Source organism: Antechinus flavipes, chromosome 4 (genome assembly GCF_016432865.1).
Source record: "Antechinus flavipes isolate AdamAnt ecotype Samford, QLD, Australia chromosome 4, AdamAnt_v2, whole genome shotgun sequence".
In the NCBI taxonomy this organism is placed as follows: domain Eukaryota; kingdom Metazoa; phylum Chordata; class Mammalia; order Dasyuromorphia; family Dasyuridae; genus Antechinus; species Antechinus flavipes.
This window is the reverse complement of record NC_067401.1, coordinates 64,109,517-64,127,509: the sequence shown is the minus strand read 5'-3', so window position 1 is coordinate 64,127,509 and position 17,993 is coordinate 64,109,517. Positions and strand designations below refer to the sequence as shown.

General features: G+C 35.1%; 1 protein-coding gene and 1 pseudogene across 1 annotated transcript in view; both read right to left on the bottom strand.

Annotated features, from left to right (window-relative positions):
* The window catches only part of OLFM3 (olfactomedin 3), a 256,710-nt gene that overhangs the window by 163,000 nt on the left and 75,717 nt on the right, over window positions 1-17,993 (bottom strand). The gene's annotated exons all lie outside the window — the stretch shown is intronic.
* On the bottom strand, window positions 3,741-5,169 carry LOC127559443 (SIN3-HDAC complex-associated factor-like; annotated as a pseudogene).

Genomic DNA, 17,993 nt, shown 5'->3' with positions numbered 1-17,993 from the left:
CCAGAAACATCTAAACTATAAAGTTTCACAAAACATTAACTTGTGAAGACTTCAGGACCATATATATCAAGTTGATAATAAGCAGACAGATGCACACATGGCTTGGCATTTTTCTCAACAACATCATCAAAGTATTCCATATCTATGAAAATGGAATGATTTAGAAGATGGATTATCTTGTTTTTGGAAAAGCCAGGAAACTAATGTCATCATATCAAAGAACAGGAGGATTGGAGGTGAAAGATGCAGTATAACACCATAAATGTTGATTGTGGTAGGTTAAGAAGGACTTAGAAGTAGCATAGTATTTTGGATAAATAATCAGCATTAAAATCAGCCATATTTGGGCTCTACTCCCACTTTTTTTCTTAATGCATTCTGGCTATATATGTGACTTGACTCTTCACAACTCACCTAATCCCTTAGTGTTCCAAGCAACTGTTTAATACTATCAGTTATAAAGCAGGTGTCCATATTCATTAGTAGAGGGAGTTTTCTATGTCAGTAAAATCACATATATCCTTTCCAAAAATAACAAACAAACCTCAAACTCCAACCCAATACAAAATAAAGCTACCATGCATAATTTACTCTATGATGATGTTATAGAAAAAAATGCCACACTATGGCTATCATCTGTCTTCACTTATGATCAACCTGATAAATGTTAGCTTTTGGACAAGCTGATGTTTTTTGATAGCTTATAGTTTAAATGAGGGCAATTATGTATACTGCACATGTTTTGATGGATGCTTTGTTTTCATTTTGGAACAAATGAATTTAAATATGAATGAAAAGTTCAAGAACTATTCCCTGTTGAAACTATTTCATTGTGACCAGCAATTATAGAGAAATTCCTGCTGCGATTCGACTGCATTCCATTAAACAAATTAGGATAAGAAAACATTTCTTTTGCCATATGGAGGTACCCGTTATTACTTAGCCACATTACTATCTCCCAGTACAGCTTCTCTGGGTAGAATGTAAGCAGAAGGAATATATTAGAATTGAAGTTTGTGCAGAAAGAATGCTAATGGCTGATTTTTCTCTCAGAGTAATAAAATGACAGAAAATGAGTGATATTCCTGAAAAGTCAGTCAAATCCTTACCTTGCTGGAATCCAGCCAGGGAGAAGAGAGGGAAAAATAAAAACAAATGGTAGAAAGGACTGAATAAAGGCAAGAAGAAAAAGGCAAAAGGAATAGAAGAGAAAAAAAGACAAAGGCTTAGTCTATGGAAACCTGAGAGATTTGCCCGGAGAGGTGGCCAGTGGGTAGGTATCTTGCATTTTATAATCCTACTCCTATTATCCTATAAACTGCTGTGTGACCTTTTGGTGGTAGGCACTCTTTGGTCTTTGTGTAATTGTGTTCCTGCTGCCTACACTATTAATTTGTGTGTCAAGAAGAAAGATTTGGCTTCAGAATGGAGTAAAAGAGAGGCAGGAAAACAATCTACACAATGACTATGACAATGTAAATGACAAGATCAATAAAACAAAGCCTACTCTATGAAATGGCAGTGGCCAAAGATAAGAAACTGCACTTCTCTACTTTTAATGGTGAAAGAAGGGACTATGGGGGCACAATACTGAAACATGCTGGCAGAAATAATTATTGGGATTTTTGGTTTTGCTTAACTCTTTGTTGTCTCTTTATTACTTGTTGTTTGTTCATAATAATGATGGCGGTGGTAGAGATAGAGGTAGGTGTTTGGGAAGGGGAAAAGGATTATACCTGAAAATAACAGCTATAATGGAAAAACATCAATAATACTTTTATAATCTTAAAGTAAAATTAGTAAAAAAATTCATTTCCTTCTTGTCTTCACTTATAGGGTTTTAAAATTGAATTTATCTAACATATTTAAAACTGATAATGTTCTCAGATAATTTATATGCACTTAAATAATTTAGGGAGTCTCATATGGCTTGAACTTGACAAATGTTTTTGGCATTTATGATGGGACTTGATCCTTTAAAGAATAAATGTGTCCTTTCCAATCTAGGTGGGGAGATTAGGGTTTCCAGGATTGAGAAAAGACAAGGAACAGTGTCCTATTAAATAGTTCCACAAAATCTCAAGAACAGCTTCCATTTCCTGATTTGGTAGAAAATCTTGAATTTACCCTCAAAATTTGGAACACTGTCATGTGATGACCGTGTATTTAAAATCAGCCTGAGTCAGGAATTCAGGTTAAGGGAAAAATTTTCAATCTTTATTCTCAGTAGAGGTGAAGAAGGATTGCGATAGCAATATGGGCAGCTGCGACAGGAAGCCAGCTAGCAGAGGTGAATCGGAGGTGAAGGGGGTTCGCGATAGCAATGTGAGCAGCTGTGACAAGACGCCAGCCCGCAGCCTTCCTTTCCACTTCCTTTTCCACTCCCCTCCCTCCACTCACCAAAAATGTTATTTCCTATACAACACATCAGGACTTGCACAAAGAGTGGGTGGGAGCTATTCTTTCTCCAAACATATATATTAATCGAGTATGGTCCAATTACGATTTAGCCTCACATGCTTGGGACTTCAGTGCATCAACTCAAGCCTCAGCCCATTACATCTCCTGCTTTCTTTTGTTTTAGAACACAGGTGGTCATGTCATCCCTGACTCCTCAGGGAGGTCAGAGCTCCCAAGGGGAGGTGATCACACCCTCCTTGACTTCTCAGGAAAGGAGGTGATCATGACCCCCCTGACTTCTCAGGAAGGGAGGTGAAAGCACTAAAAAGGAGATAATCACACCCTCCCTGACATCTCAGGAAGGGAGATGAAAAGTACCAAAGGGAAATGGGGGTTGCTAGAGGGTCTCTGGGCTGAAGGGTCTTATTAGAAACAGGTATGCACAAACCCATCAGCATGGGAGGTAATATACAAGCACATAGCAATAACGCAGAGGCTATTAGTGATGACTCTAAGAATGGCCTCCACCCACCAAAAACGTCATTTCCTATACAACACATCAGGACTTGCACAAAGAGTGGGCGGGGGCCATTCTTTCTCCAAGCATATATATTAATAGAGTATGGTCCAATTACTATTTAGCCTCACATGCTTGGGACCTCAGTGCATCAACTCAAGCCTCAGCCCATTACATTGTCATAAAGAGATTTTTGGCAATGTGATGAATGTGCAATGGATTCAAACAGAAACATTTTACTTGGAATCATTTTAGAACTGAACAATGGCATTTATTTTATGCTTACTATCTTAATGTTTGGAAAATTTGAATTAGAAATAAAAAATAAACCCATTTGATATCCCAACACCTTTTCCCTAGTGGAAGTTAATATTGGACATACCAAAAAGAAGACAAACTTATAGCAATGCACTTCAGTATATCTAAGAAGTTAAAGCAAGTTAAATGACCATCTGTGTAAATAAGACCTTCACAAAGGTCAAATGAAATAATCCAGAGCTAAAATTGAATCGTGCTGGTTTTTGATGTAGTAAATCTAAGCAACTTATAGACAAGAATTACATCTCCAGGTTTATTTTTTAGCAATTCCAACAATCCATATAAATTACTATTTTCTTAGATTAATAAAAGGAGAAACAATGAACATAAAAAGGTATTTTTTGTCTTTTTGTCTTAAATTAAGGAATGCTAACTCCTCCAAGATATTCTCACTAGAAGATAAAATCTGTGCTATTTAGCAGAATGACTCAGTCTTACAGATCTGAATCATTATAACTTTTCTAACACTTTCATGTTTTAGAATTGTTTTCAAATGCCATTTTAGTATTTAAGTCCTTTTCACTTCCCTGTCAGATTTGTTTTCACAAAAGAAAACAAATCTGACCACTAATTTAAAAATGTCCGATCATTATTTTTCAATAGAAAAAGGCAAAACTGCATGTTATTTAATATGGAAAAGTCAATTTCTGTCCTCTATGCCTTCCTCAATGCTCATCCATTAAGATGGTATTAAAAAAGAATTTCAAAGAGCATTTTATGGCAGCATTTAGCTTTCCTATCAAATATGGAGCACCTTAAATATTATATACAATCTTTTTAGTGAGATAGACAATGACTTCACTGTTGGCTGAAATGGAGGGGAAAAATGAAAACAAACCCGCTTAAAACCATTCTAGGAATTGTCTAGAGACAAGTGTTCAAGTGAAATAAAGGTAATTTTGTTATCTTTTTCATGCAAATTATCAGTCCTGCTTGAGAATATTGAAGTCACCATTCTTTCTGATTTCAGACAGGCAGAAATTCGGGTACCTCATTCTCTGTTTTTTTTTTTTTTCTTTTCCTACAGCTGCTTTCTTATTTTCATAACAGAGTTTGAATAGAAGTGCGTCTAATAGAACTTCCCAGAAAAGCTCTTTGTAGACAGTCCCACAGCATACTTTCTACCTTTTCCATCCAGTATGTGAGATCTAAAAGGAAAAGACTGGTATTTTGCTAGACCCAGAGCCAATCTCCATATCTGAGCCATTATCAGATTGATTACTGTAACAAGGGGATTGAGCCGCTGAGATACTTCAGGTGCTACTTTGAGCATCAGAACTGTGGTGTTTGATTTCTTTTGCGATTTGTTGATCTGGTTGCTCTTTATTCTGCTTCCAGAAAGAATTTTCACTTCCTTTGGCTTTAATATAGTCTTTTGACTGGGTCCAATCCTTGCATCTACCATATGATTTCAGCTTTCTATTTTATTTTATTTTATTTTTTGATCCTGCCACTAGTTTTTCCCATCTTTTCACCAGAAGCACACAGGTATTACAGATGTTTCCTGAATGAGTCTCATGCAACCAAAAGCAATTCTGGAAATCCTTCTCACAGTATTTACTGTCAGTGAAAAAAGAACAGGAAGACTTAGCTGTGCAAATACAGCATCTCTCTATATTTCTGTAAATTTTTGATTTATGGAAAGCTAACATTTTGTCTTCTTGGCAGTAATTTTCCTAGAGCAACTCTCCATGATTAGTAATGAGCAGGGGGGAGTGCAATGTCCTACAAACCAATTGGGCTCCTAGCTTCCTAGGCTTGCTCCTCCTGGATTTTGGAATTCTTTTTAAACTAAAAATTCATGTAAAAATTTCACCAAATCTTATACATACCGAATATTATCTGTGAGATTTGCTGATATGGATATGTGTTGAATGCCTCTCCAAAGAAGTGACTTATGTTTGGATCCCAGCTCTGACACTGGTTGTATAATCAAGAGAAAGTCATTTGATATCTCTAAATGTCTTTGTCAACTGAGGTAATTTCTGCTTTTATCTTGTTACTTTCATTGCCCCCTTCATTTTCATATCTTAGGTATCTAAAAGGCCAGGAAATGCTATACATGTTTGGTCTCCCTATTGCTATCAGCTATCATTTTATATGTGTACTATTTCAAGTAGTTGTCTTTAGGTGGTGCTATTTAATGCAAAACAATGAAGTTGAGAATTGGCTGAAAATATATCCCCATATTATACATGAAATAATTGAAACATGGGAAAAGCCTGCTTCATATACTCTGTATGTATGTGTGTATATGTAGATGTTTGTGTGTACATGTATAGAGTAAATTTTAGATTCAAGTTTAATAAGTAAAATGCACAGGCTAAAATTTCTTACACATGATGAAGAAAATAAGAACTGTTATCAGGATGACCCAAATCTCTTAGCTAATATGATCTAGTTTCTCTTTGATTTTAAGCCCTATTGTTATGGTTATTTTGCTAATAGGATTGAGAAAAAAAACACTACAGCACATAGTAAAGGAATATTGTTGTGGTTATCTTGCTGACTTGGAGATTTTTCTCTTTAGATACAGTATGTCTGTATTGCCAGTGTGACAAGCTTCTGGGTAGATATTAAATGGCAAAATTGTTGTGTGTGTATGTATGAATGCTTGTTTGCATGTATTTGTGGTTCACTGTGACACTGATTTATATTTCTTTATATTGTTAACACATGGTACAGTACCTGACATATAGTAGGAGCTTAATAAATGTTTATTGACAGTCTATAAGTCTGTCCAATATTAACTTTAGCTAGGGAAAAGTTGTTGGGATATCAAATGAGTTTGTTATTTGTTTCTAATTCAAAATTTCCAAACATTAAGATATTAAGCATAAAATAAATGTTATTCTTCAGTTCTAAAATGCTTTCAAGTAAAACATTCATGTTTGAATCCATTGTGTATTCATCACACTGCCAAAAACCTCTATATGAGAGTGTTCCAAATTTTAGGGATAGATCTGTTTGATCTAGTAGGAACTGATTTTATCTTTGCCTTTAGTTCTATTAATGAAGCCTGAATACTCTGAAATTATCACAAATTTGAACATCGATGATACTTGGGAGTGTCATAAATATTCCACCTACATTGATAACCATGTTATTAGTATGTAGTCAAATGGAGAGAATACTGGAAACTTGCTTACCAATCCTATATCTCTGACTCATTAGCAATGTAACTGCACTACTCACTAAATGTTCTATGGTCTCAGTAGACTTTGGTTTACATTATGAATTCTGATGTATCCTATTAGCATTATCAATGGAAATGTATTGTAGCTATAAGCTTATTTTGAAGAACAGAGAGCAAATCAGATTTTTCTTTTTTTTTTTTTCCCCTTTCTAAAAGTGAAAAGCATGAAGCAAGAATCTTTTTTGGAGCAGTTGAGTGGGCATTAATAAAAGAAGTGAGGAATCAAAAAGTGGCTTACAGATGAAAGTTAACATAAGCAATGTCAGTTATGTCTACTCAAAACATCATTACTGAACTTAGAGGATTTACTGCAACTGGCTTGGACCACCTTTTATATGATGCAATATTGAAAATTTATGCATAGATGATTTGTCTTTCCCATTAGGTATCATTAGCTACACTTTGATCTTATAGAACTTTTTGGTAATAAATAAAGTTGTTTTTGATCAAATAAGTTAATGTATGTAAAATGTTTTATAAATTCAAAGTGCTATATAAATAATAATTGACATTTATGTGGCCCTTTGCAAGCACTTTATGTATATTTTCTCATTTTGAGTCTCACATTTTGTGAAGTATGAACCATAGATTTTATCACTGAATAAAAGGAAACAAAAATTATCACACTGTTTTCCAAGAACAATGTTAAGTATTGAGGATAAATAAGAAAGGTAACACAGTCCCTGTCCTTAAGGAACTTGCATTATAATAAGGGAAATTGCTAATCTAGAGATGCAATTTATATTCTGGGAATATTCCCAAAGATCTTTCATACTAATAGGGGAAACTTGACATCTTAGCATTGGTCAAGGAAGGAAATTTTAATTTTAGGAGACATAGAGTGAATGGAGCACAAGATGATGGCTTTTCACATTATTTGTAGGAATGTTGCTAGTTTTGATCTGATTACTGCTCTCACAGTAAAAAGATGGAAAAGCAGGTTGGAGTTGGTATAAAAACTGGGGCAGATGGTGAGATGCCAAGGGGAATATTTGGTTGGGAGATAAAATATATTCCAAGTCTAAGCTATTGTAGACATAGAGTAGGTTAAGGGAGTTTGTACTTAGCAATTATAAGAGTTTACACTGAAGGCCAAGTTCCAAGGCTGATTGCAAAACTGAGTGCACTCAGGTTTGTTCATTTGTTTTAATCTTATCAGACTCTTCATAACCCTTCTTGGGGTTTCAAAGATACTGGTGTGGTATACTATTCCCTTACCTATTTTTACAGATGAAGATACTGAGGCAAACACAGTTAAGTGCCTAGGGTCACATAGCTAGTAAGTTTCTGAGGCTAGGTCTTCCTAATTCCAATGTGGGTGCTCTATCCATAGCTATCTATTTTTGTCACTCCTAAACATTGCTGTTGTAAGTAATGGGGTAGGGTGAGTTTTCTGCAGCAGGACAAATAGCAACATAGCCATATAGATGAATAGATGGAATATATTATTTCTATTATAATTCCCTCACTTGTTTGTGACCTTTCACAAGGAATTTCTTGGTGTATATTTAGTGTTTAAAAAAAAGTACCTGCTGGTGTACCCAAAATAGAAAGTAAGCTCTGTTGAGGTCAGAGACTATTTTATTTCTGTCTTTACTTCTGTGCAAGTCTTCAATGACTTGCACAATAACTAATACATAGAAGCCACTTAAAATGCTTGCTAGATAAATGAATCTCCATTTTACACATGGCAAAACTGAAGATTAGACAAATTTAGCAATTTAATTTCTTATGAATCTTACTTAGTAAGCATCAGAAGTAAGAAGCTGAATTCTGGTCTCGCTGACTCCAAGTCTGCTACCCTATTCATTATGTTGATCTTTCTCTCGCTACTATCCATTCTTTTCACTTGCTATCCTGGGACTAGAGTTCAGTGACTAGAGGTTAAGCCTGTTGGGAACTGATCTCATTCCTGTTCAATCTCTGAGAAGGCTGGTGAACAGAGATTTAGGTGGCATGTGAATTTTCATAAATGGTCTAATTAGGATGCTATAAATTGAATCCCAGCAGCTTCAGAAAAGGCTATATCTTTTAATAACTGTGGACAATGTGGTTCAACACTCCATAAACTTCTTCTTTCTTCCCATATTAAAGACAGGATGATAAGCATATCAATTGATGTGTCCTAGAACTTACCAATGATTTTGCAGAATCATAGACCTCTATCGGAGCACAGAGGCTATCTAGTTCAAACTCTCATTTTTCAGTTGAGAAAGATAAAACTTAAGAAGCTTAAGTGACTTGACCAGAATCCCCCAGGTACTAGGGACCAAAAATCAGGATTTCAATGCAGGTGCTCTGGCTCCAGAAAAGACTCTTTCCCTATACTATATTACGGTTCTCTAGATCCTAGTCTTAAAATCCCAACTTTAACAATCTGATCCTGGGACCCAAGACTGACATTTGATTCCTATGGATTACTTAAATGTTAATTAAAATCATCACAGAATGTTTCAGCTGGGAGGGAATATGAAGTGTGCACAGAAGGATTTATAATTAGCTGCAAATATAACATTTTTACTAGCAGCCTCTTCCCAATTATAGTAGAACATGACTTTTAGGACCAACTTTTTTTTTAAGTTTTCTACCAGGAGTTCTAGTAAAAATAATTAAAACTTATATGGCACTTTATGGTACATTGAGGTAGATAAGTGATGCAGTGATTATAATCCCATGTCTGTCATCAGTGAAGCAGATTGTGGTCCCTTTAAGAAACTGTATTTCCTATTGATTAACTCAATTATCTGTTCAAATAGCAACAATATCAAAGAAAGCAATGAGCAAAATGAATGATTTTAGATTCCCAGACCCTCCTGGCTGAGACATTTCAGTTCAGGAAGCCAGGGCCTTTGATTCACAAATCCTGGTCAATTCCAATAGGAGATCTGGGCTCTCCCAGCCCCCATTCTGATGACCTCATTGGATTTTCCAACTCCCACCAAGACAAGCAATATAATGAGCTTCCATCAACTAAGGTTTTTGCAGATGGACCTTGGCAGTTCTCTTTACTGCCAGGATTTTTTGCCCACTGAGAAATGCATTCTCAGTGCAAAACTCCATTTTCCATATATCTGCCCACTGGAATAATATTCTTTTCCAGTGCCATCCTCTCTTTATCCTCACCTATTTCCTATACGTTATCAGTTAGGAAGAACTGAATTCAAATGTCACCTTAGACATGGTCTATATGACCTCTTGGGCAAGTCATTTAATTACTGTCTGTCTCAATTTCCTCAATTATAAAATGGAGACAAATATAGGACCTATAACCCCCAGAAAGTTGTGAAGATCCACTGAGATAATATTTGTAAAGGATTTAGTCCAGATCCTAGTGCATAGTAGTTGTTATATAAACGTTGGCTACTATTTTTGCTGGCATAATTTTTGCTATTATCTTTTGAACTTCACAGCAAACATCATGAACTGTAGGTAGGTAATGTAATTATTTTTCATCCCCATTTTAAAGATGAAGTCAGAATACTTGTGACTTGCCTATGGTCATGTATTAATTGTTAGAATCAAGATCTGGTGAAGTCTCTCATCAAAGATTTCCAATACAACATTCAACCCACAATAACATGTTATTACTTTGTGCACTTAAGATTCAGTTTATTTTCAATATTTTTGGATTATTGTGTAGACACCACGAAAATAATGTATGAGCATTAGATACTAAAGTATATATGAACATACAATTTCAATTTTTAGTGCATTGTAATTTTCCTTTTAAAAAAGATAACTTTGGATGTTGAATTTAATACTAAAATTGTCTTCACAAAAAGTTTTTGAAAAAATTAATAAAATCAGTTTATGTCTATTTATAGATAAATGCCATCACATTCACTAGAGTTGAGAAGTAAAGGAATACTGCAATTAGCCTGAACTCTAGCTGAAACAATCTTGCATCTTAACAGTCTTTCCCCTTTAAGTATAATTTGGTATGTTTATTTTTTTGAAGACCAAAGTGAAAATTAGGGACTTAGCTAAGCCTATATTTTAAAACTTTAAGGTTAAAACAAGAAAAAAAGGAAAATGGCCATATTGTAAGGTGATTTTTGGCTTATCTCTTAAGCAAACTTTGAATGGATCAGAGGAAAACAAACAAAAAATACCAACCTTTCTCTTTTGTGCCAATTTAGCAGTTAACCTTCACAAATAGCTTTAAAAAAGTGTTGCCTGGTACCTACCCCTTTACTACCATTTTACATGTGTGAAAACTGATATTCAGAGAGGTTAATTGACTTGTTCATGCTCACAGTTACTAAAAAATAAGAGGAAGGATTCAAATCCAGGGCTTATTGATTCCAAGTTAATCGACTACAGCTTTTCTTCTCACTTATACAAATCACACCCCAACGAAAGTAGATTCAGATTTGAAGCATGATATTTCCCTTTGCAAAATGTCAGGCTCTGGATCATATTCAAAGATGTCACATGCTTTCCTGTTATGATATATGGGCCTGAACTCATTAGTGATGGATTCCTAGTGGTAGTACAGGTAAAACTTCTTAACTAAGCAAACGTTCCATCATCCTGGCACTGTAAAATGTCATCAGCACTCCCTGAGTAATCCTTTCTTTTCTTTGCTACATTTGGATGATTCAGGAAGGCATTAGAATAATGCCATACCCTTCAGAAGCTAATGGTCAAATAGAAACACCTTGGGAACCCCAGCTTTTGTGTTCAGTAGAGCTTTCTTCCTGCCCTCATTATTTACTGGACTTTCTGCCAAATGTGCTAATTGAAGTGCAGTTCCATTCATTTGCAATGCAGAATCATAAAAGGGTTCAGTCTCTGCACTAAGACTTACTCTTTACCAGTCCTTCATCTCTCTCACTGGTCCTTATCTTTGAGGTTTCAAAAGTTGGGCAACTTGCCACCCAATGACAGCATGAAAGTTAATGGAGCTCTAATTCAGGTAATTCCCATGAATTAAAAATAACTTTGGAAAGCACTGCAATTTTATTCAACACAATCAAATTCAGAGTTCACAATAGAGCATTTTCCACTTTCAAATATTTCGGGATTTTTAAGCAACATAAAAAAAATGACAAAAATAGAAAAAAATGGTTTCTTTGGTGATTACCAGGAAATCACATTTCTGATTATTATTTTATTTTTAGGTATTTCCTCTATATTATATAATTTGGAAATGGAGATAATACAGATAACAATTTTTAACCATCAAGTAAACTCAATTATCTGTTCAAATAGCAACAATATCAATCAAAGCAATGAGCAAAATGAATGAACAACTCATGGAAAACAAAAGTACTGCACTGACAAGTTCTTAATTTACTTTAAAAATAAGCTTCGAGGGGCAGCTAGGTGCTGTAATGAATAGAGCACTGGCCCTTAAGTAAGGAGGACCTGAGTTCAAATTCAGCCTCAGACACTTAACACTTCCTAGCTGTGTGATCCTGGGCAAGTCACTTAACCCCAATTGCCTCAGCAGAAAAAAAAAAAAAAGAGGATTCTGGGAAGATAATGGAGTAGATCAAAAAATTCCAAGTTTTACGGTTGAGCTGTCCCCCAGAAACAAAACAAAATTGCACCTCAGGGCAAACATAGACTAGTGAAAAAAACGAGACTTGGGGCAGAACAATGGTCCTTGGGACAACCAGAAAAGATGCAAAGAAAGATTCAGGACTCCAGTTTAACAAGTGTGAGTATAAACACCTGAAAGCTTTCTCCTTAGAAACAGTAAGCAGCAATAAAGAAAGCTGGGTTTAGTTGAAGCCTCAGCCAGAACCAAAGGAACTTTCACATCCAGAAGTCCTGGGGATTCTGGGGTCTGAGTCCAGGAACTTTGAGGGAACCTCTGCTGATCAGGAACACCAGGCCCACCTGTGCTATAGAGACGTGGCCCTAAGTGAGAAGGAACCAGTATATTTGGGAAGAGCAGAAGCAATGGGGTAGGGAGGCTGTTGGCACTTTCAGGAAAGAGGATTTCTTGGTTTGGGGTTTTGAAGTGAAATCAGAAGTACCATTTCTCCCACCCCAGGATTAAAGTTCTCATTAAGAAAAAAAAACAAACAACAAAAGAAACAGGCAAAAAAGAAAGAATCTCCCTCCTCGTGCCACACACACACACACACACACACACAAACAAAAGAAGGAGGATAGGATAAGATAGGGTAGAGAAGGGTGTATAGATTTAAGCCAGTAAGTAGTTAAATAAGAATGGCGTAAAGAGAGAGGAAAAAGGGAGGGGACAATATAAGGAAGGGTCCTTTGGGTGGGGGGAGGTTAAGTAATAACAAGGCAAGTTAAGGAGTACAATTGAAGTAGAAGAGCTAGCAAGAATAGGAAATAAGAGTTATATACAAACACTATAATAAGAATCAGGAGCAGAATTTATTAGGAAAAAATAGGGCTGGTAATCATTGATTTCAGACAAAATTAAACTTCAAGATTTAGTCAAAAGAGAAATCTACTTTATATATTGGCCATATTAATATTGTTTTAGATACATGTCTACACATGTGTAAATGCATATGTATATATGTATATGCATGTATGTGTGTATAAAGCAGTATATATGTGGATATATATATATATATTTGTTTATATACACATACATATTAATGCTTAGCTCTAGCTTTCTTGGGAAGGTGGGGGAATGAAAGAGGAAAAAAAAGAATAAAATAAATAGTATACAGCAGAGGACAAAAGAATAACCAACAAGGAAGCAAAGAAAAAATGAAAATCATGAATATAATCTCTTTTATTATACAAGCTTTCTTGAAATGGTAATTTGTCACATACATTTTGAATCCTTCTTAAAATTCTGTTGAGCACATGACTTTGTTTCATTGTTTTTATTTTCCTTTTCAGTTACTTTTTTTATTTTGTCTTTTTTTCATTTTCTATTTAATTTTAAATTAAAAAATAAAAAGAAAAAAGAAGCTTTATATGATTTAGGTATGGGACACAGGATCATTGAGAAGGCTTAAAGCAGGCCTTCTTAAACTTTTTCCACTCACAACCCCATTTCAACTAAGAAATTTTTACATGACTGATTATAATAGATACATAAAATAGGTATATGAATCAAACATTTGCTGATAATCATAATGTTGTTATCCCCACATTCAGTTAGGCAACCCCATGCAACCCACAGTTTAAGGTTTGGCTTAAAGGAGGAGAGAAGTCATTTTGTCAGTCCCATTGTGGAAAAAAGAAATATATAGTGATATTATTCTGAATGGAAATATAACATTTAAAAAATATCCCCCACAATTTCCCTTTTGTTATTTGAGTTGCTAAATGTTGATATATTTAAAATACATAATGATAAAGTCCTTCTTTATAACAGTTTTTTACATCCTTCAGTTACCATTTGTTTTCAAGTAGAAATTAAAAAAGCAAAACAAAAACAAGCTAGTCAAGAAAGCTTTCCTACTTCTTCCTACTTCCTTCTTCCCTCTCTTTCCTGTCTTTCTCTGGGACATCTTGTCAGTTCCCATGGGCTCAAATATAATGTTAATGCTGATCATTCCCCAAATATGTTAATCCCCACCCTTTTTTCTCTCTTGAATTTTAGCCCTGTGTCATCAATCATATTCCATATCCCTCCTAATGGATATACTGTACACATTTCCATTTCAACATTTCCAGAAAAGAGCTCATTATCTTCCCCAGCAAACCTACCTCTAGTACAAATTGCCTAAATTCTGTGTCACCATTATCTTTCCAGTCCCTGAGTTTCACAGCCTAGCATTTGTTTCAGTGGCATTAGTAAGGATTTATTCCACACTTGTTATGAGTAAGGCACATCCTTGACTTTTTTACTCTAGGCCTTCTATAGCCAAACCAGTCTCAAAATTTATTTATTTAGTTTCCACATTATTTCTCACATTTGCTCATTTATTTTTTCACATACAGTCACTATCTAATTTCAGCTATACTTCACCTATCACTTAGGCTGCAATAACCTCCCTAATTGGTTTCCCTACCTTCCATCTCTCCCATAGTTGATTCTTCTTTAACTTACTGCCAAAATCCTTTCTCTAAAGAATGACTCAAAAATATTCACTGACTTTATTTTCCAATAGGATTTTAAAATCTCTCCCTGATTGAGGTTGTATTTGTGCTTCCAACTTGATTTTGTACAAAAAAAAATTTATATCCCTGCTAAATTATATGTATGGTGTAAATAATGGTCGTCTGGGAGCTATAGAATCTTGTTCCAAATTCTACCAATATCACTCACCAGCTGGGTCACCACTGTCAACTCAGTCTCTCTGGACCTCAGTTTCCTTATCAGTAAAATTTGGAGATTGGACTAGATGACCTTATGTTCATCTTACATCTCTAAATCTATGCTCTTATGTTTCTACATTTTTTCCCCTAAATGCAATATCCCATTTCCTTCCTTGAAGCTTTCACACAAGTTATTCCCTATATTTAGAATGTATTTCTCTTGCAATCTGCCTTTCAAAATGATCCCTTGCCAAGGCTTGGTTCAGCTATTGCCTCTCTGGAATCTTCCCTGATCCCACCAGTTAAGGATGCTTTTGCCTTCCTTTGTTTGTATACTACACAAATTCTGTCCCATCAATAGAATGTAAGACCCTCGAGGTCAGAAACTCTTTCAATTGGCATATTCCCCAGCATTTAACATAGTGACATGCACAGGGCTAACACTTAATAAATATTCATTGGATTGAATAGAATTAGAAGGAAGATTATATGATGCAGAAGAAAGCATTTAGTTGCTTAGGATTCATAAAGTAAAACAGATGTTCCAAAGTAGAAGCATGACCCCTCAGTTCTGGGAAACCAGTGGTAGGTCTTGTTCACTGCTTCAGGGACTCTTTTTTTCATATAAAGTAATATGTCTGTAGAAGAATGGCTGCAATTTACTCTGACTTTATGCATCCCTTAGGAAGAAACTTCCTCCTCTTTAAGAATGCACATCTTGATGTGCTAAAAACCATGCTTATTATGCTTTTTGAATTGAGCACTAGCTCTATGTATCTTGTGAAAGCAAAATCAAAACCCATACTGCCAAACTGACATCTTGTGGGGGACAAAAAAGGAGAAAGACTGAAACATTATGTACCTTGATGAGTACTCTCTTCCTACCCTCCATTATGTGTTGTATTTATATTTAAAAACAGAGATGGGATCGATCTAGACCTATTTTATTTATATTTTATTGATATGTAAGACAGCATTGTATAGATAGACTCCAAGTCTTGAAACCAGGAAAACAAGAAAGCCAGAGCTAGAAGAATGAAATGTCTGCTGATATATGGCTCTTTACAAAATGAAGATTCAGGAGGAGGGAGTCTTCCTCCTCCTATCACTTATATCTAGCACATTCAAAGGAAGAATGTGGTGTCATAATTTTCTTGTCTGAGACTGCAGATACATTTGGATATTACAGGTAGAAAAGGCTCCAATAGAAGATCCAAGATGAGAATGAAGATCTCAAGAGATGGAGACAAAATCCAGGAAGCAAAGCCAAGAAGGAGACTTTTTTTGGGAGGCAATATTTCAATATTGATAAACTGATTTAAAACTCTTCACAACATCCATTTGTAACATAAAAATCAATAACATAAAAAATTAGAACATAGAAAAAATAAGGGTACCAACTATTTTGGGAAGAAGAACCCTGTGAGGTAGAAAAACATGGGGGATAAAGGTTTTGGATTCAGAATCAGGAAGACTTGCATTCAAATCTTGATTCCAAAATTTACTATGATAATTGTCAAGTCCACTGTGACACAATAAGTATTTACATATAAGCACTGGGAAATCAATGTAAGAATAGAAGACAAAACACAATACAGTTCCTCTCCTTAAGTGTTCTCCACAGCTGAAAAAAAATGGGGCAATGGTAAAGAAATACTTCAACTGTTAAAATTCTTAATTTATAAAATGGGAACAACAATACCTATCTGTAGTAACTACCTCACAAGTTTATGATGAGGCCCATATTAGAAATGGGAGAGGAAGTGAGGGAAGGAGGGAGACAGAAACAGAAAGAGAGAGACAAGAAAACAGAGACAGAGAAAATGCTTTATCACTTTAAAAATTATGTAAAATGAAAAAATATCCAATTATTATTTCAATTGTTTCTTCTCTCCCAACATTTTAAGTTTCTCCATATTATACTATCTGTCCATACTTTTGGTCTGAGTGACTTTAGCTAGGAACAGTAATAGAGTATTTTTATCTCTTCCCCATTCTTCTAGAGCTATTATTCCAGATTTAATCTGTCTTTAAATAGGACAGTTCTTGTCTAGGTCTTGTGTTTAAGTTAAAAAAAAAGAAAAGAAAAAGAAGTAGACCTAGAAAAGATCCCAAAATAAAACATTCTATCTATTTTCTAAAGAGAAGATAGTTTCCCTAACAATTGCAGCAATGTGTGGGTCCCCTTTGGGCCTACGCTCACAATTCAAGTTGTCAGTATGGGTTCCCAAAGGGCAATGACCATTATTCTTTTCACAGTTCTAGGACAAATCCTAAGAGGTTGGGTTTCTTATACTGTCTCTCATAGCCATCATTTTTCTGTGGTTCAGGGACTCACAATCCTTTAAACTGCCTTTTGGGTCAATTTTTTCCATCTCTCTGGGTCTGTTTTTGGCCTTCATATATCCTCTGTATGTATTGTCTGCCACTAATGCAGTCTCTCTGGTAATATGATGGAGGTTGAGAAGGTAGAGGAGGAGTAATTTTTCCTCTGGACTCATCCACAAACAGCTAGCATAAAGTGGTGGACTCAGATCTGATTCTAGCCTCAAACATTTATTAGCTTCAAATCCAGCTTCAGAAATTTACTATTAGTTTGACTATCTAGCACGTCACTTAATTTTTGTCTGACTCATTTTTCTTAGCTGTAAAGGAGTTCATAATAGCACCTACCTCCCAGGATCTTGTGATGATCAAATAATACAATATTTGTAAAGCACTTAGCATAATACCTGACATTTAGGAGATGCTTAATAAAAGCTTATCCCTTTCCTTTCTCCTTGCTATCCTCTTGTACAGTCAAAAAAGTTTGCCTTTTCAACCGACTGTATCTCTCTGATCCCAGCTTAGAATTCTCTTCCACTTGAAAGTTTCAAGTTCAGCTAAGCCAATTGCTGAAATTCCACAGTTATTTAAAACCCTTGTGGTTGCAACTTGCTTTGGTTGACCAATCACACTATTCTCTTCTTAATCCAAATAAAAAAATTTCACACCTTGTAAAATCAAAGCCTATAAACTACTTTGTTCACACTTTTTTAACCATGTTGGTTTAATTTTCAATTAAAAATTTATTTTCTCATCTTTCTACTCTTTTTCTTAATTTAAAAGTAAATAAAAGGGCAGGTAGATAGCCCAGTGGATAGAGCACCAGCCCTGAATTCTGGAGGACCTGAATTCAAGTCTGACCTCAGACACTTAATTCCTAGCTGTGTGACCCTGGGCAAATAACTTAATCCCAATTGCCTAAGAAAAAAAAAGAAAAAGAAAAGTAAATAAAACAAAAAAATCTTATAACATGTATTCATAGTCAAGCAAAACAAATTTCTTTATTCAAATACATAAATGCACATCTAATTT